General features: G+C 29.8%; 1 protein-coding gene across 1 annotated transcript in view; it reads left to right on the plus strand.

Annotated features, from left to right (window-relative positions):
* Positions 1–27,718, plus strand: part of Cad96Cb (protocadherin Fat 4-like Cad96Ca) — a 91,601-nt gene that overhangs the window by 5,652 nt on the left and 58,231 nt on the right. The gene's annotated exons all lie outside the window — the stretch shown is intronic.

The following is a 27,718-nucleotide window of genomic DNA, read 5'->3' on the forward strand; positions in this document are numbered from 1 at the left end:
AAAACATAAAAAAATATACTTATTGAAACGTCTATAAAAGCATTGCTAAGGTAAAAGTGAATGTTTTTATGTATAGGTAAGATGCCGTTAAGTTTTTACACACAGGTAAGATGCCAGAGAGGTCCGGCTAGACCTAATAGGTCACAACTCTGTGCCCTGGTTGTACACAAGACCTAACCCTCCTTAACTCATTTTTCTCTTGGATTAATCCCTTTATATGTATAATTTACTCCAACTTGAAAATTTTCCGTAAAATCCTTATTTATTTTTCTACAAAATGATAACGAGGCACAACCGATGAAAATAAACTAGTTATCCGTTATTTGCCAGCAGAATACAAAGCCAAGTTTGTCAGATTTTTAAGCTGAATTATATTACAGTAAATTTGTTGTCTTTTAAAGAAATAAATTTTAATTTTAGATTAAAAAAGATACAAGAAAGAGAAACATTTAAGTCATGCATTTTTAGGGGAAATAAATATGGACTGTCGTAGTGTACGAAGATGTGAGAAAATTTATTTAAATTTAGAAATAGGAAAAATGTTTTATATTATTAAAAAAATTTTAAACTAGATTAAAGTAGAACAACAAAAACGTAGCTAAAGGAGAGTCAGCACTATTGGAACGTCTATCAATAAATGATGTACACAGACAATATCTTCTGAACTACATCTATATAAACAAAAAAGTCAATGTACTTTTAAAAGTACGTTTGCATAATAACTGAATGAAAACTAGGCCAAGAAATAATAAATAAGATATCTACTACCTTCGTTTAAAATTAGGTCTTACCAAAACTGCGGTATAATAATCAATATCAAATTGATAGGTATCTAAGTTACTGTTTTATGTATATGTACCTTGTCCCAGTTTCCATCAAAAAATTGGGTGATCATTACAAGTAATAAGTAAAGATGAATCTTTCATTCATATGTGGCGAGTATTAAATAACATTATAAGCTAATTTATTCAAGAAAAGATCTGAGGATATTAAGAAATAATATATGATTGGTGATTGGAGAAAAAGTTCTGATTTTACAAACAATCGTCTTAAAGATTGTGTTAAGAACGAATGGACCAAATAACCGTTTCATGAAGCTGTAGATAAATGGAATAATGATATTAAAGAATTGTTACCTGCTTCTCTATGTTACGTTTATTTTGATTGGCCGTGTAAATGGACAACGGCTGCTACTTGTTGGACATATCCATTTCACAGAAGAGACACTGTATTTGGCTTAAGAGTTCAATAAACCATGGTCTGATCTCGACAATTTATAACGGAATGCATTCATCTTAATGCATTAGTTTTATAAATCAGTTATTTACTGCTATTAATGCATTGCAATAAACAGAAATTTTATAATATGTTTTTTCTATTTTCTCTTAATACGATATTTGAAACTCACTTAGAACTGAAATGACTACAAAGAAGGAAGGATATCATGTTTCTCAAAAGCTCTCTTAAAACAATTTTCATAAAATCAAAATAGGCCTTTAGGCGCTGAATTATCTTCATATGGTGTACCCGTGGGTATTACCGCCAATCCAATCGCACCCACACTGAGAGCTCATTATACATCCAATAGACACACAAGGTCTATAACTGTTTGGGTTTAATAATCTAACTCACATACGTATTTTATAAAATAGTCCTTAAAATTCTTAAATTTTAATTAGGAAAGTAGTGCCCTTGAAAACAGTAGGGATGCTAGTAACGATTTACGTACAAGTAAACAAGTGTGTACTTTAAAACTGTTCTTTTAACAATATTAGGTTTTTGACGGTGCCAGCAAGTCTATTAATAAATTAAGGATTTAGTTTCACTAGTTCGGACAGGTTGATGCAACATATACCTCGGCGGCCTTGCGGCGACATACGCCCATCATGCAGCTAGGTGTTCTGCATTCAATTCCGAGCAAGTACCTCCGTTTTTTGGTACTTTGTTTTCTATGAACAATTCTCACGTCCAGCAGGTTTTACATTAAACTACTGATAAGGTTTCCAGGAGGAAACTGAATATATCAGGCACTTCACTTCAATCAACAAAAATAAGAACGATTAAGCCATGAAAAATCAGCTAGACAGACAGGAAAGTCGCTGCAGTTTTTAAAGTTATTTTTAAATAAGATATTATGTATTTTAAAATATCTTACCCTTTCCTTTATTTGCACACGTAGATATGTACAAAGAATAAGTGACATTTTGCCCGTTATTTACTTGTACGTAACTTAAACTAGTAATTTAATAAAAGAATGTTGTTATATACCTTCTCGGATGATAAGCCTTAACACAAGGGTCATGATCCTAAAACAACTTGGTTTTTATTTCTTATATAACATCAAAATAATTATTCTCAGTTGATATTCGATTTAAAATAAATATCTTAGTGATATACAGTTCAATGGAAGTAATCAAACCTAAAACATAATTATACATCTTTAAAATTTACAGTACATTTTTTCTAGAAAAGAAAAATTATCGAGAAATAAAGGGATATTTTTTTAATCAATTATCCATTTCTTCTGTCTGATTTAAGCTTAATAAAACGCATCATAATCACAAATAACCTCCATGAAATTGATAGCAATAAGATGCATTCTCAAAATAAAATAGTGGCATAAAAGAAGTGAGAGATTTAACCTTAACTTTTAAAAATATTAGAGGAAAACAGTGATCCGGGAACAATTCTGATTCGGAATACAAGACATCCTGAGGTAACAACAACTTCTTTCGCAGAAACTAGAGCTCTGAAAGAAGAAAAATAACTTTACCTTCACAAACTCAACCTAAAGACTTTTAAAACACATTAAAAAAAAAAAAAAATCAATATTAAGTTGCTACAATTCAGGTTCCCACATTCCGTAGAACACTCAAGGAAGTGTTTACAAAAAATAAGAGTGAATGTACTTTACAAACTTTAATTGGGCAACTAAGTACAGGAAGTTATAAAAAAAAAGTTTCCGACTTTTTGTTTAACATAAATTGGATGCTTTTTTGGGGGACATTTTGCATTTTTAACATACCTTTCGATGAAATTATAACAAGTAAGAAATATAATTTCCATTTTTAAACAAATATTTTTTTAAATCTTGGGTGATTCATTTATACATTATTATTAATTTTTTTGAATTTCAAGTTACATATATTAAAAGTGTAAACTGCAATTTCTTATCTTTTATTGTGAGTTGATTTCCATTTGAATATTCTGCGGGCCCTGCTTTCCCTTAAGAATTTAAAGCTTTAAACTTATTGACCAAATGATTTGAATCTGGTTGTGAAGAGTTAGTTACCTAATGTTCGACCACTTGTTTACGTACAATAGCCTCCAAGTTTCCACCGATTTTCTCAGCTCTTCTTCACTTTTTAAATCATCAGCTGTCAGAAACTTGGCCTGCTTCTTTTTCTTTATCACAATGCTTTACTTTTGCAACAAGTAAAAATAACTGAAAAATAAAAACATCTGACATAAAATAAATTGGAACACAAAAACTTACTTGAAATCGTTATGTTGTTAAAAATTCATAATTATTTTTTACATTCATGCACACGCTAAAACATTAAGCAATTAAATGGCGTAAAATTTTGAAATTGAAATGAGTCTAGTTTAAACAGTTACGAAAATAGGCAGCACATCCTCAGTGTGTAACTGAATGTATTGATTATTCTCTTATAACAGTGTGGTTATCATTATTTGAAATGAAGCGGGCAGAAAATAGTCAACAGAAACCGCAGTTTTGTATTTATTGTTATGTTTGTTCAACCTTTCATTAAGTTAATAATATAAGAACTAAATATAAAAATAAATAACGATGTTCGGAGCAGTTAATTAAGGAGAGCCAGTCTTCACCACCGACCACTATAATAAGGCGTCCACATGCAGGAAATGTCTTCTATTAAACCATTCATGTGTCACATAAACAATTCAGTACTTACGTGGAGGTTAATTCAAGTAGTATTTGGTAATACTATAGAAATTACATATTACCTTAGCCTTCTGCAATATATCAGTACGTTATAATTAAGGGTTTGTCTGCAATATATATTTAGATGATGCATTCATTGCAGTAAAAGTGCTGTGAAAATAACTGGGAACTATTACTTAATGATTGGTATTACTGAAATTTATAGTCACAGAGTCCTCTAATTAAATATTACCAATTTTGGGGGGGGGGGATGAACGCACGTTAAGAGCGAGCGATTGCTCGTTAGAGTAAAAAAAAGAGTATACTCTAGTGAACACGAAATTTCTTTAGTGAAATTGGAGATCACATCTCGAGTAATTTTATAAATCATGTCTTCTAATCAGTTATGTTATTAGGTGGATCGTCAAAGTTATTTCTCTATTAGATTTACAAAATTAACTTTTACTTTTAATGGAAAAAAGGTTTTTATACTTACAGCTATGTAAATTTAAATATAACTCGTATTTATACAACTCAAATCATCCTTGGGTGTATTTTCAGGAACTTCTGAAAAATTCAGATAACAATAATTGTTTGAAGATGTTTTATTAATCTAGGAAAATGACTTTAAAAATGCTTAAGTCGAAACACAATAAGTCGTAGGAATGGTAGTTAGAAATCCCTAGCTAGAGATATTATGATTATTGGCTAAGTTTTCTGTCTATCAACTCCAAATAAGGCCTGCTTCTACTTTCCTTAAGATACTACTGGGATACTAACTAAGCAAACGCATGCACGACTGAAGGCACGACTGATAGTGTGTTTTGTGAGGAAGATTTGGGATCGGCATTACTTGTGTTGGATTAGCTTAACGGCTTTAAAAGTGCTAATATTAAAGTTAAAAATTATCGATAAGCGCGCTATTATTTTCTTAATGAGCGTGCTAGATAAAATACAATTTACTAAATAACTATAAAGGGTTTTTATTTCTGAATGTTTTGTTATGTAAATATTGTTCATAGTTGTTTCAATATATGAATTTCACAAAATATTCTTCCACATACAAGAACCCCGCTTTTCTATATTACAAAAAGTCACCCAAAATGTTGATATAGGCATGTGTAAGTCGAATTCATACTTTAGGAAGTTCTTGTTCCTCAAGGATGAGTGCTGTTTTATACTACTTCATTTTTATTATTAATTTTAAAGGCGAACTAAACAATCAAAATGCCAAGGTGAAAAAACTTTGCTTTGATTGGAATGGTAATAATTGTAATAAGAGAGAGTTGTAGGAGTGTTTCTTACAAGAATGTTTTGTTATGTCTAATGATGGTCTTGTATTAGGTAAAACATCAAGTTAAATATGAAATGTCTTATTAATAACTAAATTTCCTCAAATATACCGCATAATGAAATTCACAAATAGTAATCATTAACCGTCAAGGAATGGTTTAAAAAATTAAAAAAAAAGCTTATCATCAAATTTTTAAGTAACAAAGCTATAAGTAACGAGAGTTATTAAGGAAGTTAATTTTATTTGAAATTTACCAAAGACAATTTCTTAAAATAACCCATCATCCATTTCTATGTAATGACATAATAAAAAAAAAAAAAAAGCTAGTCATCGACTTTTATTATTAAGAGAAATTTGCTTTTATGATTAAATTTTAGATGCATGATAGATGATGTTAATGAATCTCGCAAACCACTTAGAATGATTTGAATAAGACTCTAATCCTCGTTAAATATTTACATTTTAAGATTTTTATTGAAACAGATCAATATAGGTCTCCAAATACTAAGCTTATGTAAGTTGGATATTAAAATAAGTAGATACTAGCAGTAATAACCTTAAAATATCAAATTTAACTCCTAGTACAAAACATGACGTTTTTTCGTAATGGATTCCACTTTAATTACCTCTCTCAAAAAAAAAAAACTTATTAATAATATTAACCAAAGATTAAATGTTGCGATATACTAATTAATTAAAGCTACTGATGTAAATTAATAACACAATTACAAAATTTAAAACAGCTCCGAAATAAACAACAATTTGGTTATCTAGAATTACACTTTTTAATTAAATAATATTATTTAAAAATATAAACTTTAGAAAATAAGCTTTAAGTTTAAAAACGTTTGGAGAACAAAAAGCATTTTTTATTTTGTCATTTTATACTGTCATTTAGCTAAAGATGATGACTCTGACTAACAATTAATACTTTGTCTAAGACTGAAAGACCGACACTAAAAGACATTTTTTGAATTAAGAAATATACGGTTGCTTCTAAAAGAAATGATTGGCATTATATTGCTGTATAATATAATAGGAAGTACTCAACACTTTCCAAACGATCTGAAAGTTAGAGGCGAACATTTCAGCAGCCTCTTCTATCCATAAAGACTGTCAATTGCTTACCTTTCACCTCCTACACATTAACTAAACTGACAGCTGTGGCACACCCATGTGCCTTAACAACATACCTTTTATGTAGATTGAAAATGATTTCTTAAATCCAGATCACTATTGTAGAGATATATTTATCATTAGCAAGTTCTTAAAGATCAAAAAGCCCACAGGCATTGAACCAATAGTTTCATTACGTTGAAGCTGACATTTAAAATATCGCCTGCAAACATAAACAAATATTTTATATCTTCTAAGAATAAAATCTTAAAATAAATACAATTTAATTTATTAATCAATTTAGTTTAATTGTAATAGTGCAACAGTTTTCTGATTTAAATAACACTATTTAACATTTACCAGATTTCAACTGGAGACTAACCCTACCGATATCCTGAGTAATTTCTAACATTTTCAATGCGAAAAGACTACATATATATAAAATTGCTAGATCAATTACAATTCCAGTGACATACTTTCTATTTTTATAAAAGTGCTAATTAGTCAACGCATTGAGTTCTCTCGGTTGATTTTATACACACTCATCCTGAACTAGATTTTACCAGGTAGTTAGTTCGCTACGCAAAAATCAACCATTAATGACACATAGAAGTCCGAAACTGATTAGAAATATAAAAAACTTAAGTGTCGGATAAAAACCAAAACATTTGCGTGGGTCCAACAAATTTTCATCAAATATGCAAGCAACGCTGTGAATATTGGTGATACGAGTATAAGTTTTATTCATATTAAAATACCAAATTAGTAAAATTTACGAATTTGTATAAAAATTAATTCCATTAAATGCATTAATAGAATGTCAAATTTGAAGGTATTCGGTTAACCAAAGTTGCTATTTTATCAAATAGTTTCAATACTTTTTAAGGAATTTCACAAATCAACTACTCACTTAAGTGAAAAACTTTTATGAATTCATGTTTTCAAATTTTAGAAAATAACTGTAAAAAACTGTTACCAAAATAGCTTACCTTGTGTCTCTTTTTTTAAAAAAACCACAGACAGAAATTAGAAGTATATCTATCAGCTAAAGACTTCATTTTTGCAAAAAAAAAGTTAGTTTTGTTTCGTAGATATTCATTAGATAAATTCTGCCTGAAAAAATTTCAAAGTTAAAAACTATTATTAACAGGCATATTAAATATGTGATTTAAATTATTTTAGTTGGAGCAAAACTAATAGATCAAAAATAATATTTATTTCGGTAACCACTTTAGAAAATAAATGTCTAAGCTAATACCTCACAAATTCAAATACATCTTTTTAATACACTAAAATTTTCCATGAATTCTTCAGTAAAAATACACTACACTTTGAACTTAGCCGAGATGCGATACCAGGTAAAAGTAGATACACTCATATTTAATGGAACATATTTGGAATGTCAGCTAACATATATAAGTTCTGACCTTTGACATAGTGAGTCTTCAAGCTACTATAATTTAATTTTGAAATTAAGTGAAATTTAGAAAATAGTCACTTATTAATATTAACATTTTTAGCATCCAAAATTATTATATTTTTTAGAAATTAAAGATCGTAATTTTTTTTCAACATTTAGAAAGAAAAACTAATTTTAGAGACTGATCCAGACTATAATTAGCTTGGAACAAAAAAGGTTTAACATTGCTCTGAATTGAACAGCAAACCTAAAAGTTTTTAATAAATCGTATATTTGTTAATTACATAAAGAATAAAAGTGAACAAACAAGAGAAGGCGTTACAACTTATTAAGATATATTTCTTTAATGAAACAGTGGGAATGAAGGTGAAAACAGTCAGACAATGGCTAATAAGTCTGTGAGAATTATATCAAATTTGAGAGAAAATTATTTTAACATTTCTAATAATACAATCAACTTACCGAGTGATTTACATAGTTATGCAAATTATTAAAATTCATCTTTTGAATTAAGTTTTTCTTGAAAGGGAGAGATAGAGATGGGACAATTAACCTTATTAAATGTATTGTTTTAAATATTTGTTATAAAAGAGTTCAGGGAAATAAAGTAATTCTTGAAAGAGATAGAGACAGATTGTAAGTAATTAATGTCTTTTAATTTATATTGTCTATATATTTCTAATTAATAAAAATCCATTGACTAAATTTAAGTTCATAATTGTAATTTGTAAATTGGTTAAGTGTAAGCACTGCATTTAAGAATGCAGCAAGCTTACGACTTTTAAACAGAACTCGACTTGCACTAAGCTTAACTTTCTCTTAATTTGTAATCAACTATGAAGTTATGAGTTGTAAAGTAAGAGAGATTATTTCTAGAACGATGGCTAAGAAAAGTAATAAAATCATCACTCAACTTACTTACTAGTTTGAATACTCATGAAATTATGAGTTGGACATGATAACATGCTACCAATCATTTATCACATCTAAATTTATCCTTAATAAGTATTATTTAAAAAATTACATTTAAACATTGCTTCCTAAAAAGCATTTTATCTTAAATTACTTATAATCCAAAAACCAATAAAAGATCGTCAAGAAAATAATAATTTCAATAGATTAATCAAAATAACTATCAAAAACAAAACTCCTAACAGAAGAAAAACTAAGCATTGCCCTAGTGATTTTAAAAAATGTTTTAAAATAATAAAATGCGTATTTTAACTTTACTTAAAGTCTTGCCCGCATATATATAGCGGATTTTCTATATTATCAGAGCATGACTGAAGCATGACGGTGGTATTTCTGTTTATTTGTGTAGATGAGAATATTATTTGCAGGGGAGAATTGTAGTTGAATCTCAATCTTTATAGTCTAATTCACTGAAAACTACACACTCCAGTCTCACATCCCAATCACTGCTTCTTATTATCTTGGTTTGAAATAATTACAATATTAAAATTTTATCTAACTATATGATTAATTAGCGTGGCCCTAATTTGTGCGCCAGCATTCGTAATATTTGCATTTATTAAACACCATCTTTAAGAATTAGCTTTGTATAAAGGGTGGCGATAAAGCCAAATTCACTATAACATTACGAATCTATTGTAACTCCCTTATGTATCCAACATTTGTTTTATAAACTGTAGTCTGTAAAGTAAATGTACTGTTAATGAACAGACGTGTCTGTAGATACACTAATCAACCACCTTAGCAAGCACAGTCGTACTGAGTAATACATGGATGTCGCAGAATTTTCAGGTGCCTAACAAATTAAAGTTAAAAACAAAAAAGAGTAGCCGTGAATTGTGTTCTGGTTTCGAGTCCTAGCAACAGATTTTCACTGAAATGTGTAAAATAAAGAAAAGCTATTTCAAGCCTCTCGCATTTTTTGTAGTTGATTATTTACCTTTTCATTTAGTATAATATCTACTCATTCTTCCGCTATGTTTTGTTTTCTTTACTTTTTTTTTATGTAAGAAATAAAAAATCGTCTCTTCAGCTTAACAGACGCTTATAGCACGCTGAACTCTTCACCTATCGATAACCACCTACTCCATTGACCATTAAGCGTCTTGTCCAAGAAATCAAACGTGATTTTCTACATGGCTACTATAACTATACATTGTAAACATTACCTTAATCATCATAAAAGTGACAATCATAATTAGTTAAACAGCAGGTTTGCTGTACATTCCTTTTGATGCATAAATTAGAAAAACACAAATTCTATTCGTTGGTTATAATTAACTTCGTTTTAAATAGTACGAATTCATTGTTCTTAAGATGAATGACCACATGTTCTTTTATAGTTTCAACATTCGCTGAATTTGCAGCTGCATTATTGAAAAAGATACACTTGCCATCTGTTCCTACCTGCAAAATAAAGACAATGATTATTCTTGCACCTTTATATGAATGAAAATGCATGTTAATAAATAGAATAAAATTCAAGGTTATTTGCAACAACTTTCATGAAAAATATACTATGAAATTTATTTCCTTTTCCTTCCACATTTCTTTGTCCTTTCACATTTTTCTGTATCCATAATCACATAAAACTTAACAGGTTTTTCATTAATTGAGGACTTATGATCTATAAGATATTAAATTAAGCCTAAAAATATGTTGCCAGAATAATAACCTAACAACCGTCGGCCAGTACAAATAAAGGAATTTAATCCGTTCTTCAAATTTTTCTTTTTCACCTTTGTTATTTTTACTAAAATTAGGTTCACAAATAATCGGCTGTAAATGGTAGGAAGAGATCATTACATCGAAAGGTTGCTGATGTAATTTATCTATCTAGAGATCTATCTAACTCATTTCAGTAAACTTAATAGAATTTTTTTTTTCTCTCGTAACATTTATTTTTATTTTCTGATTAACTATAAATGTTTATTACTTTATTTTTTAACAATTTCGTAAGTTATCATCATCATCGCGCTCGAAGTGACGTGTATATAACTTTATGGCATTTCATGAATTGGTTGCGAGATCCTTAGCAAAAGCTACAATTTTCATGGGGTAGTTTTGTTCTGTTTACAAAGTCTGGACATATTACTTATATTATTAATTTAAATTTAGCATTATTTTATAAAATTGATTAGAAATGATTGATTGATTACATCAACAAAGCCTCTTGTTCTCTTTAAATCTCATCAGTTTTCAAACAGTAACAGAAACTTTGTAGACAATTAACTAATGATCCTGATCAACCAAACCCTAAAAGTTGTTGATGAGACAAAAACAAGATCAGAATTACAGATTATAAGAATGCAATAATATGTATAAACTAAACGTTTGAACAGCTATGGTTAACTTTAAGGCATGTTAATTTTAGAGGGTACTAAACTACAGACTGATTTCATTATTGGAAACTGAAAAATTAGTATTAGAAGGGAATCGATAAAAAAATTGGAGACTTTGTTTTCAGAAAATGTCGAAAAATTGTTAAAACACGTAAACTACAACCATATAGCTCTAGATATAAAAAGTATTACCCTTTTAGGCTTTTGTTTCCTTGGTGTCCATTTGGAACGATCAAAATACTACTAACAGAAGTTGAACTGTAAGTGCTAGCTACTGGAGCATCTTCGAAAGAATCCCACTTCGATCTCAATAATGCTCGTTCTGAAAATTATGAATACAACAAAAAGTTTTTTTAAAAATTAGGCCTAAAAGTTGTTAAAACAATTAAATGTGACAAGGATAATATTTTCTAGTTATGAAAAGAGAATAAGAAAAATCAAGGGGCAAACTAGAATAAAGTACTTTAAACTATACGCACTACAATAAAACTTTAAAAAATAAAGTTTAACAAATTCACACACTAAATACTTTATCCAAAATCGATGTTATACTGATTTCATCAGCTTTTAATGAAACTTTCTAATTTGTTCTTTAGATTATACAGGGTGATCCATTTAAAACGCACCAATCGCTGATAACTTTTTAGGAAAGCGGAATTTCGAAAAAAACCCACGAAGTAAACTATATGTGCATTAAAATGATGTGATGATTGGTTTTATTTGATGATAAAACAAGTTTAACCTGATTCTCCCACAACCATTACATTCTTTAAAATCTTCAATTATTATAATTTTTTTACTTTGCGTCACAAATAACATTTTTTGCAGTCAGAGGACCTCCCAAAACGTGTATTTCTGGTGGAAAATTAATATCGAAAACCGTTCACGAATAGATAAAATTGTAACTTTGATCTTAAATATCTCAACTAATATTAGGGATATCGAAACAGGGTTAATGTCATTTTTCACAATGTTTTATGTAGTTTTCATAATCATTGTCAAAACCAGTGGTCCTTTTGAAAGCCCAATCGGGTTTTTAGCCGTAACTCCGCCAAAAATGAAGTTACAGCATCGGGGGTGGACAATTTGAAAACTAGACCAAAAAAAACATATAGTTTACTTCGTGGGTTTTTTCGAAATTCCGCTCTCCTAAAAAGTTATTAGCGATTGGTGCGTTTTAAATGGATCACCCTGTATATTGTCTTAAAAAAATATATGTAACAATACCTGCTTAAATTTTGCTATACGTCTCTGATAAATTTATTGTTATTATGCTCCTTCCTTAATTGACATGTTCTACTTTCAACCACTAAAGTTTTCTTCTTGTTATAGAAATAATTTTTATGTGTTGTATCAGAAAACATGTCATTTGTGGTTCACGTTTTAATAACTACACACAGAAAACAATTGTTATTTAATACATTTTAATTAGATGATGGATTTAAATTATTTACTGTATTTCTTTACAATTCTAAGTATTACTAAGTAGGTCAATAGCCTTATTACTATGGTATAACAGTCGGCCTGTTTCTTAAAAACTAACATCCAAATAGTTACTTTCTTGTCGTTAACTTCATACCTTTAAATATTCAAAATTAGCAATTAAATTTTTTTGCACTTTTCTTGAAACATTTCTAAAGAAGTATAGTTGTTCTTATTCTCTTACAATACTATAGCAAGAGAAAATATAGCGATCCTGCAGATTTTAAATTTAATTTTCACAATAATGTCCGTTGTGAGGTCCCATGAATTCGGAAAAGAAGTTTTTATATAATTATCTCTATCGCTCTATGTTCTGTGTGCGCATCTGTATATAAAAACACATTTAATTAATAACGGAGTGTTATTTTTCGCTCTAGATTAATGAAACTGTATTTCCGAATTGCGAAAATTATTCCCAAATCTGAACATTTTTAATAATTTCTGTATGGCCAGTTACCGCAAAGCTATATAAATAGAAAAAATTGAGGAAAAGTAGGGTTTATTCGGTTACTGTAGACAATCGAGACTGCTGGGCTCCCAGATAAAAGCACAAAAAATTAAGAAAATATATTTCTCTGTTTTTTTTTTTTAAAGCCAAGTAAAGCCCTTAGTTTTTAAGTAAGCTTTTAAGTATTAAGTAATGAAAAATGATTAGCCACTTTTCAACCTTGTCAAATCGAAACATATCAACAAAAAGTAACAAAACCAAAACTTCTTTTTCTTATCTTTATTTGTTATGTTAAATTTTCATGAATCATATAGCTGCAGAGAATGACAAAGGAATGAAGAGAAAGTCTTTCAGATAAAAACATTTTTACGAACTCAAAGGATCTTGAAGAAACTTATTTTCTTACTTTCTGTTGCTTCAAAAAAAAAAATATATATAATATAGCATACGAGTTTCCTAGAAATGATATTGTTTAAACAAGAGCCTCAAAAAGCTTGATATACCATGAGGGCTGCCCCACTACTGATTCATGTTGCGATATTGCCTCCAGATAAACGTGAACTTTCCAGTTTTATATGTATGAACTAGTGGCCACTAGTTACATTACAGAGGCGACACTGTCCGCCCTCTAATTGCCAGCCAGCCAGGTCTGGAGAGCCTCTCTTACACAACTACGGCTCAACGCCCATCTATTACTTCTAATCAGAGAACTGCACGAACAATATATATTGCGTTATACTTTTTCATTATTTTCTTGTTGGATTCATGAAAGTTAATACTTCTATGTTTTTACGTAATTTGTTATTGACTCAAGTTGGGGGCTTGAAATAAATATTTTTTGAGATTGGCTTCAGAGAAAATAAAATAACTAAAAACAGGAAAAAACAAAGCAAGTTATAACATAGAATTCAGCTCAGCATGAAGGTTTCACAAAAAATAATCAATTGAGGCAAATTTTACTATACGGCATTTCTGGAACAAATTTATTTTAGGAATCTTCTAGAAGCAATTGTGACCAGTTAAGTTTTGTTATTGACTTAATAAAAGTGAAAGATTTACTTAACTGAATAAAAAAAACAAAACAAAAGACTTCCAAACTAATAATGCTAAAAAAAAACTCAACTAAAAGCACGAGATTTTTCTTACATGTACTGATTAAAACTTGTAGAAGATTGTGTCACGCTATCAAATATTATAGCATTCTTCATTGTTTATCTAGTTTCCTCTATTCATCATAAAAAATAACGTAATCCATTCTATAACAAAGCTTTGTTACAGCACTCATTAAAACAGTAAGCATTAAAACAATTACATTCTAGTAAAATTGGGAAAAATATTTTAAAATCTATTCCATCTCCTACTTATGGGGAAAGTGAATATATGTTCTTTAAACTATATTTAGTATGATGACTTTTATTTTTTCCTCCTATTTTTTAATAAATATTCTTTACCATGTTTTGCAAGTCATATGACAGAATTATAAGTAGATATCCATTGTTTCTGGCATGAAGTTCGACCCACAATGCTTCCCCCTAAAAAGATTTATGGGTTCTAGTTTACTCACATCCTAGAATTACAAGCCAGCTTTTTTGTTGATGTTTTTTTTAACCTAATGTTCAAATAGAAATTTAATAATAAAATTTGATTACAGAAATCCGATTAGTTTCATGATTTAATTTAATATTTACACAGTTGGCACAAATATTCACAGAGAACAAGTAAATTTAAATACTTAGCGACTTAAGAAATTGTATGTGGCAGTTGAGTATATGAAGGAAATGTTCTTCTTAATTTTATACTTCAGCTAACTGTACCTTCATAGTTTTCATACCCTAAGAAAAAATAAATGAATAAATGTAATACTTAAATGAAAAATAAAAAAATAAAAAAGTAAGAACTGAAATTCTAATCGGTTCGATAATTTTTATTAGTTCACCTGGTTTGTATAAACTCTGTTTATACATTCTTATGCGTTCACTATAAGTAAATCTCTTACTAGCTAATAATCAACAAGATGGTTTATTCAGTATTATTTGCTAAGGGTTAGGATTTAGAGTTGTATTGAACAAAGATATCTATCTACCGGTCAATGGAAGGTAAAACGTGGGAGGTAAAAACAATGGTAACTGGCAAAAGAACAGCCACAATAATTTCTAAGAGTGAGAGAGTCTAACAGAACGGTGAGTATAGCGTAAAGCCGTGAGTCGATCATATCTTCTAACTAGTATTACTTTAAGAAATATGGTTTAAGTTTGAACAGTACTCTCACGTTTTTTTGCGCGATTCAACTGCGCTCTATATTAAACAGATCTAGACAAAAATAAAAATAACATGACAGAATTCATGAATGACTAGCTGGTTTCTTTACAGAAAAAATAGTAAACTATTGAATATTCTTTTTTGTCATAAGGCACCATCTGGTTTTAGTGTTGAATATGTTAAGAAATACAAATCTAAAAAGAAGAAAAACATTTAAATACTTAGGTAAACTTAAATTAATATTAACAAAAACATTTTTGGCTAATCAACTCTTTAAATGGCGAATACAAATATTTCAAAATATCCAATGGAGGAAATGGCCAAGCCACTTTTTCTCAAGCAGTTATCCCAGCCTAACAATACTTACACTATTCCAAAATCTACTCATTTCAAAATGGCCTGCCGAAGTAATGGACGTGAGCAACTACTTAGAACTAACTCTAAGTTCTCTCTCCAATAATTCTCACCAAATAATGGAACAATATTTTAGGAAACTATAACAATGTTTTATAGTTGACCTCAGTGGATTTCATTTTACTTACAACCCCTAACCAAATCTAAATCTATTTCACTAAATGTAGAAAATAATTACTCAATCATTAACATACAGTTAATGAACTAGTTTAGATTTAGGAAAATCTAGAACGTGGTTTAATAAAACCAAACCCAATACGACCTGAAAGATCTTAACCATTTCCCCGAAAGCGACAACGCTCCTTACATAAATGAATGTGTGAAGCGAATGTATTTATCAGTAAGAATGGAGAGTTAGTGATATTCTAGTGATAAGCACCTAGACGATGCTAGCTGTATGGCGAAAGCCAATGCCAAAAAAAAAAAAACGCTTCTTACAAAAAACAGTTCTTGGCATACAGTTCATATAGAGTACTAAGTATCCATTTTTTAGTTATCCCAAAAACATACGAATTTTTGTTTATACAGGATACAAACAAAAATTATTATTAGATATTAATCTCCCCGATTACAATTTTTGATGGCCATTTTTTTTACTTGTAGTCTGGAACGCTTTTTTGCTTTTATAAGATTAATATCTTAAAAAAGTAAAACGCTAATCCAACAATGATAAATTGAACCAACTTCTTATAACGTAACCTTTACGGCGATAAACATTTAGGAATTTAAATAAATATAGCTTTGAAAAAAATTAAACAAATATAATAAAGCTGGACAAACTACTGAAACTGCAAATAAATTTATTAAATAATCGTGCTGACCCCCAAAGCTTATCTGAATGACAGTTTACAATTTACATAAGAGTGTTAAAAAACTTTCCACACCTACCTACAACTAGAGTTGATGTGTTACAAATTTAGATATAGTATTTCTTGTACCTTGCTGCCTTCCAAAAAGTTTAGAACATGCGCACCATAGATACGTGTGTCTGTCCTGCACTCGTATTTCAACATCAACTACATTAATGTACGCATGGGATGAAAATAACAATCACTTGAGGGTAAAAACTTCAGCATTTTCAAACTAACACTTGACCTTTCACGGTTTTCTTTTTGCTTCTGTTTTATCCCACCATATTTACAATATCTCAACGAAAAACAACTGATTTTATAGGAACAAAAATAGTAATACTGCTTACTACTTCGATTATTTCGACAATAAATTAATACTAGTTCTAAGTTTCAACAATATACCAGCAGATCCAACCCCTATCATGAAACCTTAAAAAAACATTATTGAAACGCCAAATGAACACTGAATTTTTTTTAACCTCTTTGAGATGAGCTTGCAGAAAGTAGGAATTCCTTGAGGTCATTAATGATAAACAAATGCAGTTTAAAATTAAATCCACCCGTCCATTGATGTTTCACAGATAAAACAATGAGAACCTGCCATTGTTTCGCTATTCGAAATAATAAAACTATCTGAAAATAGAATATTTATTAGGATAATACACTCTCTAGAAAAATAATGAAAATTCACACAGTTGATTAGCAGTACCAATCATTTTTACGGGAAAGGCACAACTGTGTAAAATATTAGTTCAGAAAGAGAAGAACTATATTCATAATACTATCCTTCCTGACCTATTAACAAGTGATTATAACAAAAGATTCGTGATCAAAAAAGCTCAAAGCAATTTATTACACCTCTCCTCTCAAGGACGATTCGATATTAGTTGGCCTTTCAAGTCCACCCACTATGGTATGATGAAAAATGAGTTACATTTTAAAAGTTTTCGATCTTGAAATGATCTAATATTCTGCGTTTGCACATAAATAAAACAAATCGAACCGGATTAGAAATGAAGAAAATAAATATGTGTCAAAAAGATAAAATATAGGGTAACATTGGACATAAAAATAAAAGATACTCCTATCAAAATATTTAGCTTATCTTTTCCCCACAAAAAAAAAATTGAAATATTCCAATTCGTATTATCAAATTAGTTTTGTAAATGTGAAATGTTCCGGAGTTTCAAATATTTCCAATGTTTATACATTTTGAGCGTATTGACTCCGCCTCTGCAAATAAAAGAAGTCAAATTCTCTACAAGAAAATGATGAACCTAATCCTGAAGCTAGATGAAAGTCAGAAATAGCGAACAAAATGGACCACAATATTACTTAATAACTAAAATATATTTGACAAGTTAACATCAAGCGAAAAAAGTAAATAAACTCGGTACGGCACTGTGTCAACTAGATACTAAGGAACATGTAGTTAAAGGCATTTGGGTTAAGAAGTGAACCAAACCACAAAACACAGATCAACTGACCTGTATAATAAAATGACCCAATGATTATTTATATTACTAGCCTGATTGCGACATAATATTTTCCAATCCATTTCTTTTTTTATGCGCATGTTACTTTAACTTTGAATGATTCTTTAAACTGAACGATATTAAAACAATGATTAAGAGTCAACTTTGTAATCGTTGATTTTATCCGTCGTGAGAAGCATTTTTTCCTTATTTCTGAGTTGTCGAATTTTCAACACTTTGTCAGAGGTTAATTTATGATTGCGGAGTAGAGATGTTTTCTTCCACTTATAAAACTTATTAACACATACAGAACAATAGTACTTTATAAGCGGAAGTAAAATTCCTTTCTTCGGTCAAAATAGAAAGGAAACTATGCTTGTTATGACGGAAAAATCAACAAACAATGAAGACACAACCACATAAACTTTGAAGTCTGATAAATTACTTAGTTTTGCATACAGTCTAACTTGGAAATATTATAAGGCTGATACTATGCCACTGAATGTGGAAACAACTACGGTGTCATATAATTTCTAATCTTTGACCATCACCTTGAAGATAGCAGGTCGAGTTTGATTTTATATTTCACTGAATTCTTTAGTAGGCCAAATAAGTCACTATCTCAAATTCTGAAACAAATAAGTTATATCAACAATTTAGGTCCTCAAAGAAATTGCCTACAATAGTTGAGACCCAGTCAGAAAAATATCAAGAACATCGGTTTCGGGGGGAGGAAGCGAAACTGTAATGTTAGGCTAGAAAGCTATAATTTTGATACACCGAGGGAAGAAAAAAAAATAAGCGACTAAATAGCCAAATCAATTTAATAGAAAAGATTAAAGAAGCCTCGCTTCAAAAGTATTTAGGGTTGTTGTGCAAATGTACTATCAAACACTAAATCTTTCATGTAAACGGAAACTAAAAACGTGAAAATTTAAATAGTTTGGAGAAAAGTAGTAAAATAAAAATAAATGTACCTCAGCGGGGTTACTTTCCTAGAAAAGCATTTTACTTAATGCTAGTACAGTTTTAAATTACATCCTTCAACATTGTTAATAAATCTCATCAAATCTATTTTGATACGTTCAAAGTTCTGCCAAGGTGCAAGTCACATAATTGATAAAACACTAAAATCCAAGTGTTTTGGAATAGTGAAAGTATGCTTTGTACGCTATTCGTATATTTCACGTGATTTTTCAGATAATTTATACTTTTTTTTTGTTAAGAAAGGTATTTTAAGATTATGTCAAAATGTTATGAATGATAGTTGGTTTTCGTAAATGGTACTGTCCAACATTTCCGCAATCACAATCGAAGCTGAGAGTAAATTAAGTCAGACAATAAACGAATCACATTAGCCGTTCGCTAAGAGTAGTACGAGTTGCATGTTGCTTAAAGCCTCACCTTCCTCCACGAGAAGGTTGTACATAGGTTATACTCCACTTCTGCAATGGCGGTCTTTTTGAATTTAATTTTGTACTAAATTGCTTTGTAATTAATTGTATTAGGATATTTGTACACTATAACGTAACAACTGTCACCTTCATATCAGTACTGTATTTATACACTGAATTTTAAAGACATTTATTATAAATAATACGATGTACCTAAGACAATTTGAAGGCAATTAAAAATAATGCAATAAATGATACATATAAATGTAAACGAGGAAAAGTTAAGTGTAATCTTAAACCTCGAAATACAAACTAACTCTAAATAATTATAAATGTATTTTAAGTGCGTAAATTACCAAATGGGTGAAATCAACTTAGATAACTAGGTAGGCTGTTTTTACTTCATTGCCGTGCATGTATGTAATTGTATGTTTCTAATTTACTATGAATCACAACTCTTTAATTGTGGGAATGGGGAAAGTAAAAAAAAAAAAACAAAACAATAAAATGATCTATATAATTTAATTTGAATCACTTTCTTTCTTATTACTATTGTAATTAATTATTTATATCTAAATTAATAATTTACTAATAGAAATATTAGCGAGAAAGCTTTTACTCTCACTGTGTTCAACTAGCAAAAACACTATCGTCATCAAAATACATTTGAATTAGAAGATTAGAGAGCAAATTTATAAATACACAATGCAGTATTAATGTTACAAAGGCGTTTTACATTCTTTGTTTGCACCAAAATAACTCTTGCTTTCTAATAATAATATAAATGAAAATGTAAGTCCAGTTGAATAACCATCTTCATTTCTAGAGTTAACAATTGAACGGTATATAACATAAATTATGAAACCTAAAATTACAAGGGTGAAATGGCAGGGGAAAAAAAAAATAAAAATTCTAGATATTAGAGATGTGTCTAATATTTTTTAAACGTTTCTTTTAGTAGCTAAGAGCGTTTGAAAGAGGTACTACGTGCTACACGTGACCAGTGTCTTGCCACTGCAGGTCACTTCCTAGAGCAAAGTGAGATTTGTTGGTATACGATTGTCTCGAAGATAATAGCTCTTTAATGTCATACTTTAATATCAAGCTACTAAGCCGATACCTTTCTAGGCTTTTTTTATGTAGTTAATTTTTTTTTTTTTAAATGTCACTGTACCGCTAGAGTAGATCTAAATGAGGTATCCGTTACTGTAGTCAATATAATTGGAGCAATTGTAAAACTTTTCAAAGGATGAGAATTATTATCATTACATAATAAATGTAACTAATGAGTAGTAGTTTAAGTTAGAATCTAATTCTGGTAGGTACAATTCCGTGAGTTTATTCACCTTTACATTATCGAACTACGGTAACTTAAATGACAAAACTATTTGTTTTAAACTTATCGACTCACATTTTTCCACATCATTCTCAGTCTTTTCTTTAACTCGGAGTCTTTGGGCCCCAACGTACAATTAAAGAAGGGCTGCTCTAGGCGTTACAATCAGGCTCGTACTCCCTTCCCTACTCATTCTAAATCAGCTCTCTCCAATTTTCCAGAGATCTCCAATTTTGAACAAGGTACTGGAAAGCATGAAATATGATGGAATCTGCTAAAGAAATTTTAATTGTATACCTTCAGCAAATGGAACCTACTCATATCGATTAGTTATGTTAGATATGCTAATATGGATGTGAAGAGCATCTTTTGCCTTCTGAATTATCAAGATACCTGAAGAACAAAAGGTGGTCACTTGCACCAAAGGCAAGGTAATTTGCATTGAGCAAGGCAGAAATATAAATTCATTGAATTTATAAAAAATTAATTAGCTGAAAAAGCAATTTTTTTTCTAATTTTACGTTAGTTTCTTTAACTGAATCATTAACTATTTTAGAAAAAAAATCTATAATTTTATAATTATACTTTATAAGAAATTGGTTAGCTTTCTGTACGAGTAGCATTTGTTATGTCTCAGGAACTCTGTATGAAGTTTTTTCGAATATTTGCATCCAGTTCTAGGCAGGGGAGAAGAACAAGAGAAAGTTTCGAAGTGATGTTAGGATACCATGTCTAATAAATAAACCAAAAGTAATGTTCAGTTTTTTAACCTTCAAAAAACAATATTTGTAAAACTTCTTGATGTTAGTCAAATAAGTTTCATTTCAATGCTATAATCGAGTTTCACAAGTACATCTAAAAGTCCAATACAGCTTCCAGTTTGAAGCAGAAGTCGATTCCGTAACTACGTTCCTTTTCTCCTTCAACTGGAGAAGCGATTTTATTGATACAATTTTCAGTTTTTCGTGACTAGTCATAACATGGAACAGATATTAGTTTCAGTTTTCAGTTCTAAATTAGGGCTATCTATATTAAGGAATATTGAAAAATAGAGTTTATGTTATAAGGGATTTCACCAAAAGACAATGCAATTTTTGAGAGGACTACGCAAGAGGAGACAAAATTGGAATTAGGATCGTCTAGTAAGAAATCGTACGCCATTATACAATAAAAAAAAGAAGGTCTAACCGGTTCAAATCTTGCAGCTAAGCAGATTTAACTTCCAACATTTCTTAGTAGGTCATAAAACTGTTATTTAGTTACCACTGTTTTTTTCTCAAGTTTATGGCTATTCTAATTTTAAATTTAGCAATTTACAGAATTTCTTCGTAAATACATGTTTGTTTCTTTTACTAATTTAACTCAATGCAAAACATTAATGTTCATTTAAAAGCCGAAAATAATATTAACTTACATCACATCATAAATCTTCGTGGATAATGATTTACTTTTTACACAAGATGGTGAAAGTTTTAAAACAAATAAACATTCTGTGATTAATCTGTATGGCGCTTCTTCAGTTACTCCAGTATCTTCAAGTTAATGACTGAAGATGGACAATTTCTTCTTTAATGTAGATCTGTGATACTTCCGACTTTCATTTCTGGATCGAAAGAAAAGAGAAAAAGAAATAAAAAAAAAAAAACTAAGATCCCGCTACATCACGAAATTGTCTGGAAATATTAAAATATCGTTAACTTGCCTTTCTTAACAACTGTATTAAGTTTATAAATGGGGGAAAAAATTGAAGTGCTCAATATAACGCCCACTTAAGAAATACTATTATTATTATTGCTGTAGGTAAACAAACAAAAAATAATCACGCTTATATACAGAATTCTTTGCTAAGTCATGCCTCATTTTTTTGTAACCTGGGTGACTAGTAAAAATAATCTCTAGAAACATTCTCTAAAAAGCTGAGGAAAAAAGCTGAATGTAAGTAAGGAGAATCTTCTTGGAAACTAAAATTTCTTTTGTAATTACCATCGCTAGAAATTTTGTTTATAAAAATTATGCAAAAGGAACAGATAAAGTTAAAGTCTGTACAGCTACAAAAACTTAGCAATTAACTACTAATTTGTTTACGAGATTAAGTACCTGACATCGAACAGTAGAGAAGATAAATAGATTTCAAATGGGATGGTTCAAAGTAATTAGTTAAAAATCAATATTATTCTGCAAGTTCGATCTGATTTCGAGGTGATCAATAAGTAGTAGTTAGAATGTTTTAGAACTGCGTTACGCTTGTCTGAAAAAAAAGATTTATTAATTAGGAGAAATTTTATTTTATGAAAAATAAACTTAAATATTAAAATACAACAATTTCATAATATAATAGGTAGTACGTTGAACGCATCATAGGACCAATAAATATATTCGTATATAAATATTTTATTCGTAAATTCTAGAATTTGAGAAAAATTGCATTAAATAACATTTAAACATTAACCTTTTGCACCGGCTTTCAATTAGTTACACTCACCATTTCAAGAGATGTAGATTCTAAACGTGCATGTTTAAAATATTTGAAAATAATGCACTGAAAATACAAAATACTGAATGTAATTAACCATTTAAGGAGTCTGTAAACGTACTACTTAGTAGAAGGCCAAGGCCCACTTCAGCACAGAAAACATTAAACCTGAGAAATTTTATTGAATGATCATTTCCTGATTAAGCCGTGTGATGTGAAAGCAGGAATTGAAAAATTAATCTGCTTAGATAATTTATATCGCTGTTAATAATAATTGTACACGACTCCATTCATAGCACCTAAATAAATAATACCTGTCCGCCATGGCTTCCGAACTAATAAGTACATACTATATGGACTTTCAAAACTAATATAAATCGCGTTAGTTCATAAGAGTTCAATAATGAGTACAATATTACTTTAAGATAAGTGATAATCTTCTTTAAATAAATATCAAATCTCATTTTTATTAGTACATCTGCCAAAATCTATTTTTTTATTTTAATAAAATAATAATAAATAAATATTTAAAAATTACTATTTATATATATTATTTATTTATACATTAAAAAGGTTGTAGCATTTGATGACATAATGTTCGCATTTATTTTAGAGTGGACAACCTCAAAGGTTAGCACCTTTTACAAGTAATTAATTAAAATATTAATAAAAATAATAAAGAATTGAGTAAAAAAGTTGTTCGTGTTGATGGGATGAGGTATGCGTAGGGTCACTAAGATCCCTGAAAAAATGGATACTCTGATACCTACACGGATGGCTGTATTTTAAAAAATATTAATCATCAGTACTTCTCAAAGCATAATGATGATGTTTAAAAGAATTAATAATACCTACTCTTTTTTAAAATTTCCTAGATGATTATTTTAATGTTGAAAACGAATAAAGAAAGCTCAAGGAAAAGAAGAAAAAAAAATATTGTTTTATTCAGAACTCATTAAAATGATTTTTTACACTGTGTTAAAAACATTTTACAAGAGAAACTGTGTACCCTTCGTAACAATTGTATTAACAAAAAGAAGTCTCCAATACATATTATATTCAGCCAATTGTGAACAGCAACGCTTTCCTTCGACAAGAAAAATGTCTCTACCTAGTTATACAGTTAATAACATCGCTCTCATTGTGCAAACACTGTGTAATATTATTTCCTTGCAACAAAATTTTACCATAAAAATACTTTCTCCCCATGGAGAATTTAAAAAAATAAATACTAAATCAATGAATCGATTAAGAATTAAAAATTACTTCCGTATTTAACTTTCTTTAGTGAAGTAGAGAGAGAGAGGAGAAGGATTGTTTTTAAAGCTTCACTCTTTTACAATTGAATGATTAAAACTCAGGAAGTGCATAATTGTGAATATTTATTTTTACATAAGGTAATGGCTGGTTAGCAACCAGCATTTAAGCCTTAAGAGGTTCTTGTCTGATTTATTTCTGCTCTAAACCTTTCTCGAACACGGAAAATCACAATGTATTGGACATCCCAGTACTGCCTGTTATAGTAAAGTGTAACCCTTTGAGCAAATCTATTAAAGTAAACCTATTAAAGGCTGAATTTGAAGCAGCTGTCCAAGCAATCAGCATTACTTTGCAAAACTACATAACACGGTCGACGTTACCGTGTAAATATGTTTTTGTTTTTTTTTAATTCTCCGAGCGAAGTGTAAATTCAAAAATCTAGAGTTTTTACAATTAAAAGAAAATATAGATATTATTATCTGTGTCAAGAATTATGAATGGTTTTTAGTAAATGAAAATATTACTACAAATTTACTAACATTATCGAATTTTGGTATTTGTTTTTTCTCAGACCCTGTAAAAACACGAAACGCAACAAAATCTTAAAGAGATTAGATTTATTTATTTATCTATTTTTTTCTAGTTTCACCATTGTCCAACCCAAAGTTACACAATAATCAAACAAATGAAGAGAGACTGAGAAGAAATAAAAGTTCATTAAAAATAAACATCTAGAACTAAAAATCAAAGCATTTATTCAAATAAACAGAAAATACGGATGAAATCCGCGGATGACTGAAATGAATGCTTTGAAACATGTTAGGTCCTCTTATTTTCAATTTTTTAAACCGGTTCGCACGTGCACCAAAGGCAGATTCTTCTGATAGAGAATGAAAAGCAGTGGGAGGCACTTGTTGAAGCAAGAACACTTCTACTTGTTTATATACATACATATATATAAAACTGCATTCCAGCAACCCGCATGTCTGCACTAAAAAGAGGTTTGATAGCAACATCCTTTCATTGAGGTGATGCTAAGAAATAATAAATTAAAAGAAACTGCTTTTAATAGCGGAAACATGTGGGTTGATTCATCATACGTTCTATCCCAAAATTTAAGATAGGTTGTATGACGGATTCGAAATCCTGATGAGAATTTATAGCCAAAATAAGGCATTTCTCATTTGATTTACCGGACATATTGAAGAATGAGAGAAGAAATCGCTTGGACTAAGAGGGGTCCTCTGAAATTTTCACGGGATTCGAACTCTATTGTAGCACTATCAGCCCTGTACTCACAGGAATGGTGATTGGAAACTTCAGGCTAGAGAGTGTATTATTGGTTTACTCGCTTAACTCCAAGGGCGGTCATTTGGAGGATTACAAATCTTTTGACTGAACACAGCAATATCTCAAAAAAAGAATATCACAGGAGAAAGATAAATGCCTTTAGAGAAAGAATATGGTTCTATTTTAATTATTCACTATCCAAATAAAAAAAAAGAAAGAAAAGATCTATATAATTTTTGTTGCCTGCAAAGCTAATATGCATTGTGGTACTGGGTTCGATTCCCGGTCTTTAGGCCTTGGATTTTATTTAAAGGTTAATAAAAGAAATTTATAGTAAAGTATGTTTGCTAGTCGCCTCCGTCCACGATACCTAATTGGTAGTTGGACGTAAAGCCCGCCCGAAAAAATAGGCAATTACTTTACTTTACTTACTTAATTTTTGTTTAAAAAGAAGAGGGTTAAATTAAATTGGGGAATTTAATTTGCATTCAACTAGCAAACTATTAATAATCGGTTTAGTTACTAAAATACTAGACCTAATTTATGGAAGTCACTTTAAAAATGAAATCTAACTGTTCCATTGTATGTGTTTTATCCAAGAATTATGAACATGAAAAAAAAAAGCTTTACAAAAGTTAGGTTATGAAACCTTGAGGACACGTACTGATATCCCGGTTAACGTTCTCCTTATAATAAACCGCAGACATCCAGTACTGTACGTGTTACCAATGGTTCGTGTAACGATTTGCTCTAATTTATAGATACAAAACCAAGTCAACCAAAAAAAAAAAGTAATATTAAACTGAAAAAAATATGGCTTTAATGCAATTGATTTCATCAGATATTAAATGACCGTAAGAAACAAAATCATTTGAGAAATTACGTTGAATTCATTTAGTACAATTGAAACAAGAAATGTAGCATTTTATTTTGAAATACACAATGTTACTAGGAAGTTTCAGTTAATACTAATGAACGTAAATGCAAATTAGTAGAATCAAACGATCGTGGCCCAGTTAGTCTTAATTAACGTTTCAAATTCCACTTCTGCGCTACCTATCGAGAGAACGGCTTCCAACGTCACCCAGCATCCACTCTGTTTCAACAAGCATATGTCCTCTATGTGCGTCCTTTTACACATGTTATGCAAACAGAATTTCTAATATTTCAAGTTCAAACTTACTAATTTACCAATCTTGCGATTAGATTGACTTCCACAGCCTTCTTGCAAAATCGCATCATTGTTCTATGATGGACGATCCTGATCCTCATTTTCATTTTAAAGTAGTATGTATCTTTTTGATTTTTGGAACCAATGCTGATCTATGATTTCACAAAGAGCATATGTGTACCTCAGCAACTATAGTGTTGAAGATGCTGCGCCAACAGTAACCTATAATCAAAGTTGTATCAAAATCTGTCTTTTTTATTTAATTAAAAGTATATAAAGGTTACAAATAACAGATTATTTGAAGGAGACATAATTTGTCAAGAATCTCTCTAAATATTAAAATAAAATGTTAACATCAATGTATGAGAATGGCTCGTATAAGCGTCGCACTTCTTTAGTTAAATAATCGTTTATTGTTTGTATACCCTCATTCAACTGCGGATCCTGAAAGTCAAATATAAGTCCATCGTCACGGAAAACATACAACACTCGAGCTTCAAAATAATGTTTGGATAAACTTACTTCTGTCGCGCCGTTTTTTTTACTTTTTTAATTATTTTTGTTGTTTAAGTCAAGCAAAAAAAAAACAACAGAATCTCTTTGCTCCAAGAACCAAAATGCATCATTTCTTTAAGCTGAAGAGACAGAATACCAGAAAAATAAAAAATGACCACAGCAAAGAGCACTATAACCACTTTTGCTTGTTAAAAAAAAAACGTAATGTATATATCTGTGTATAAGGAATGCTGTTACACTTTATTAACTTTTGTGTTTTTCAATTCTTCCATTTTCTGTGAATGGCACAAGAAATAAGATC

The sequence above is a fragment of the Rhodnius prolixus genome, unplaced genomic scaffold (genome assembly GCF_049639745.1).
Source record: "Rhodnius prolixus isolate KJV_2025 unplaced genomic scaffold, Rpr scaffold_13, whole genome shotgun sequence".
Classification (NCBI taxonomy): Eukaryota; Metazoa; Arthropoda; class Insecta; order Hemiptera; family Reduviidae; genus Rhodnius; species Rhodnius prolixus.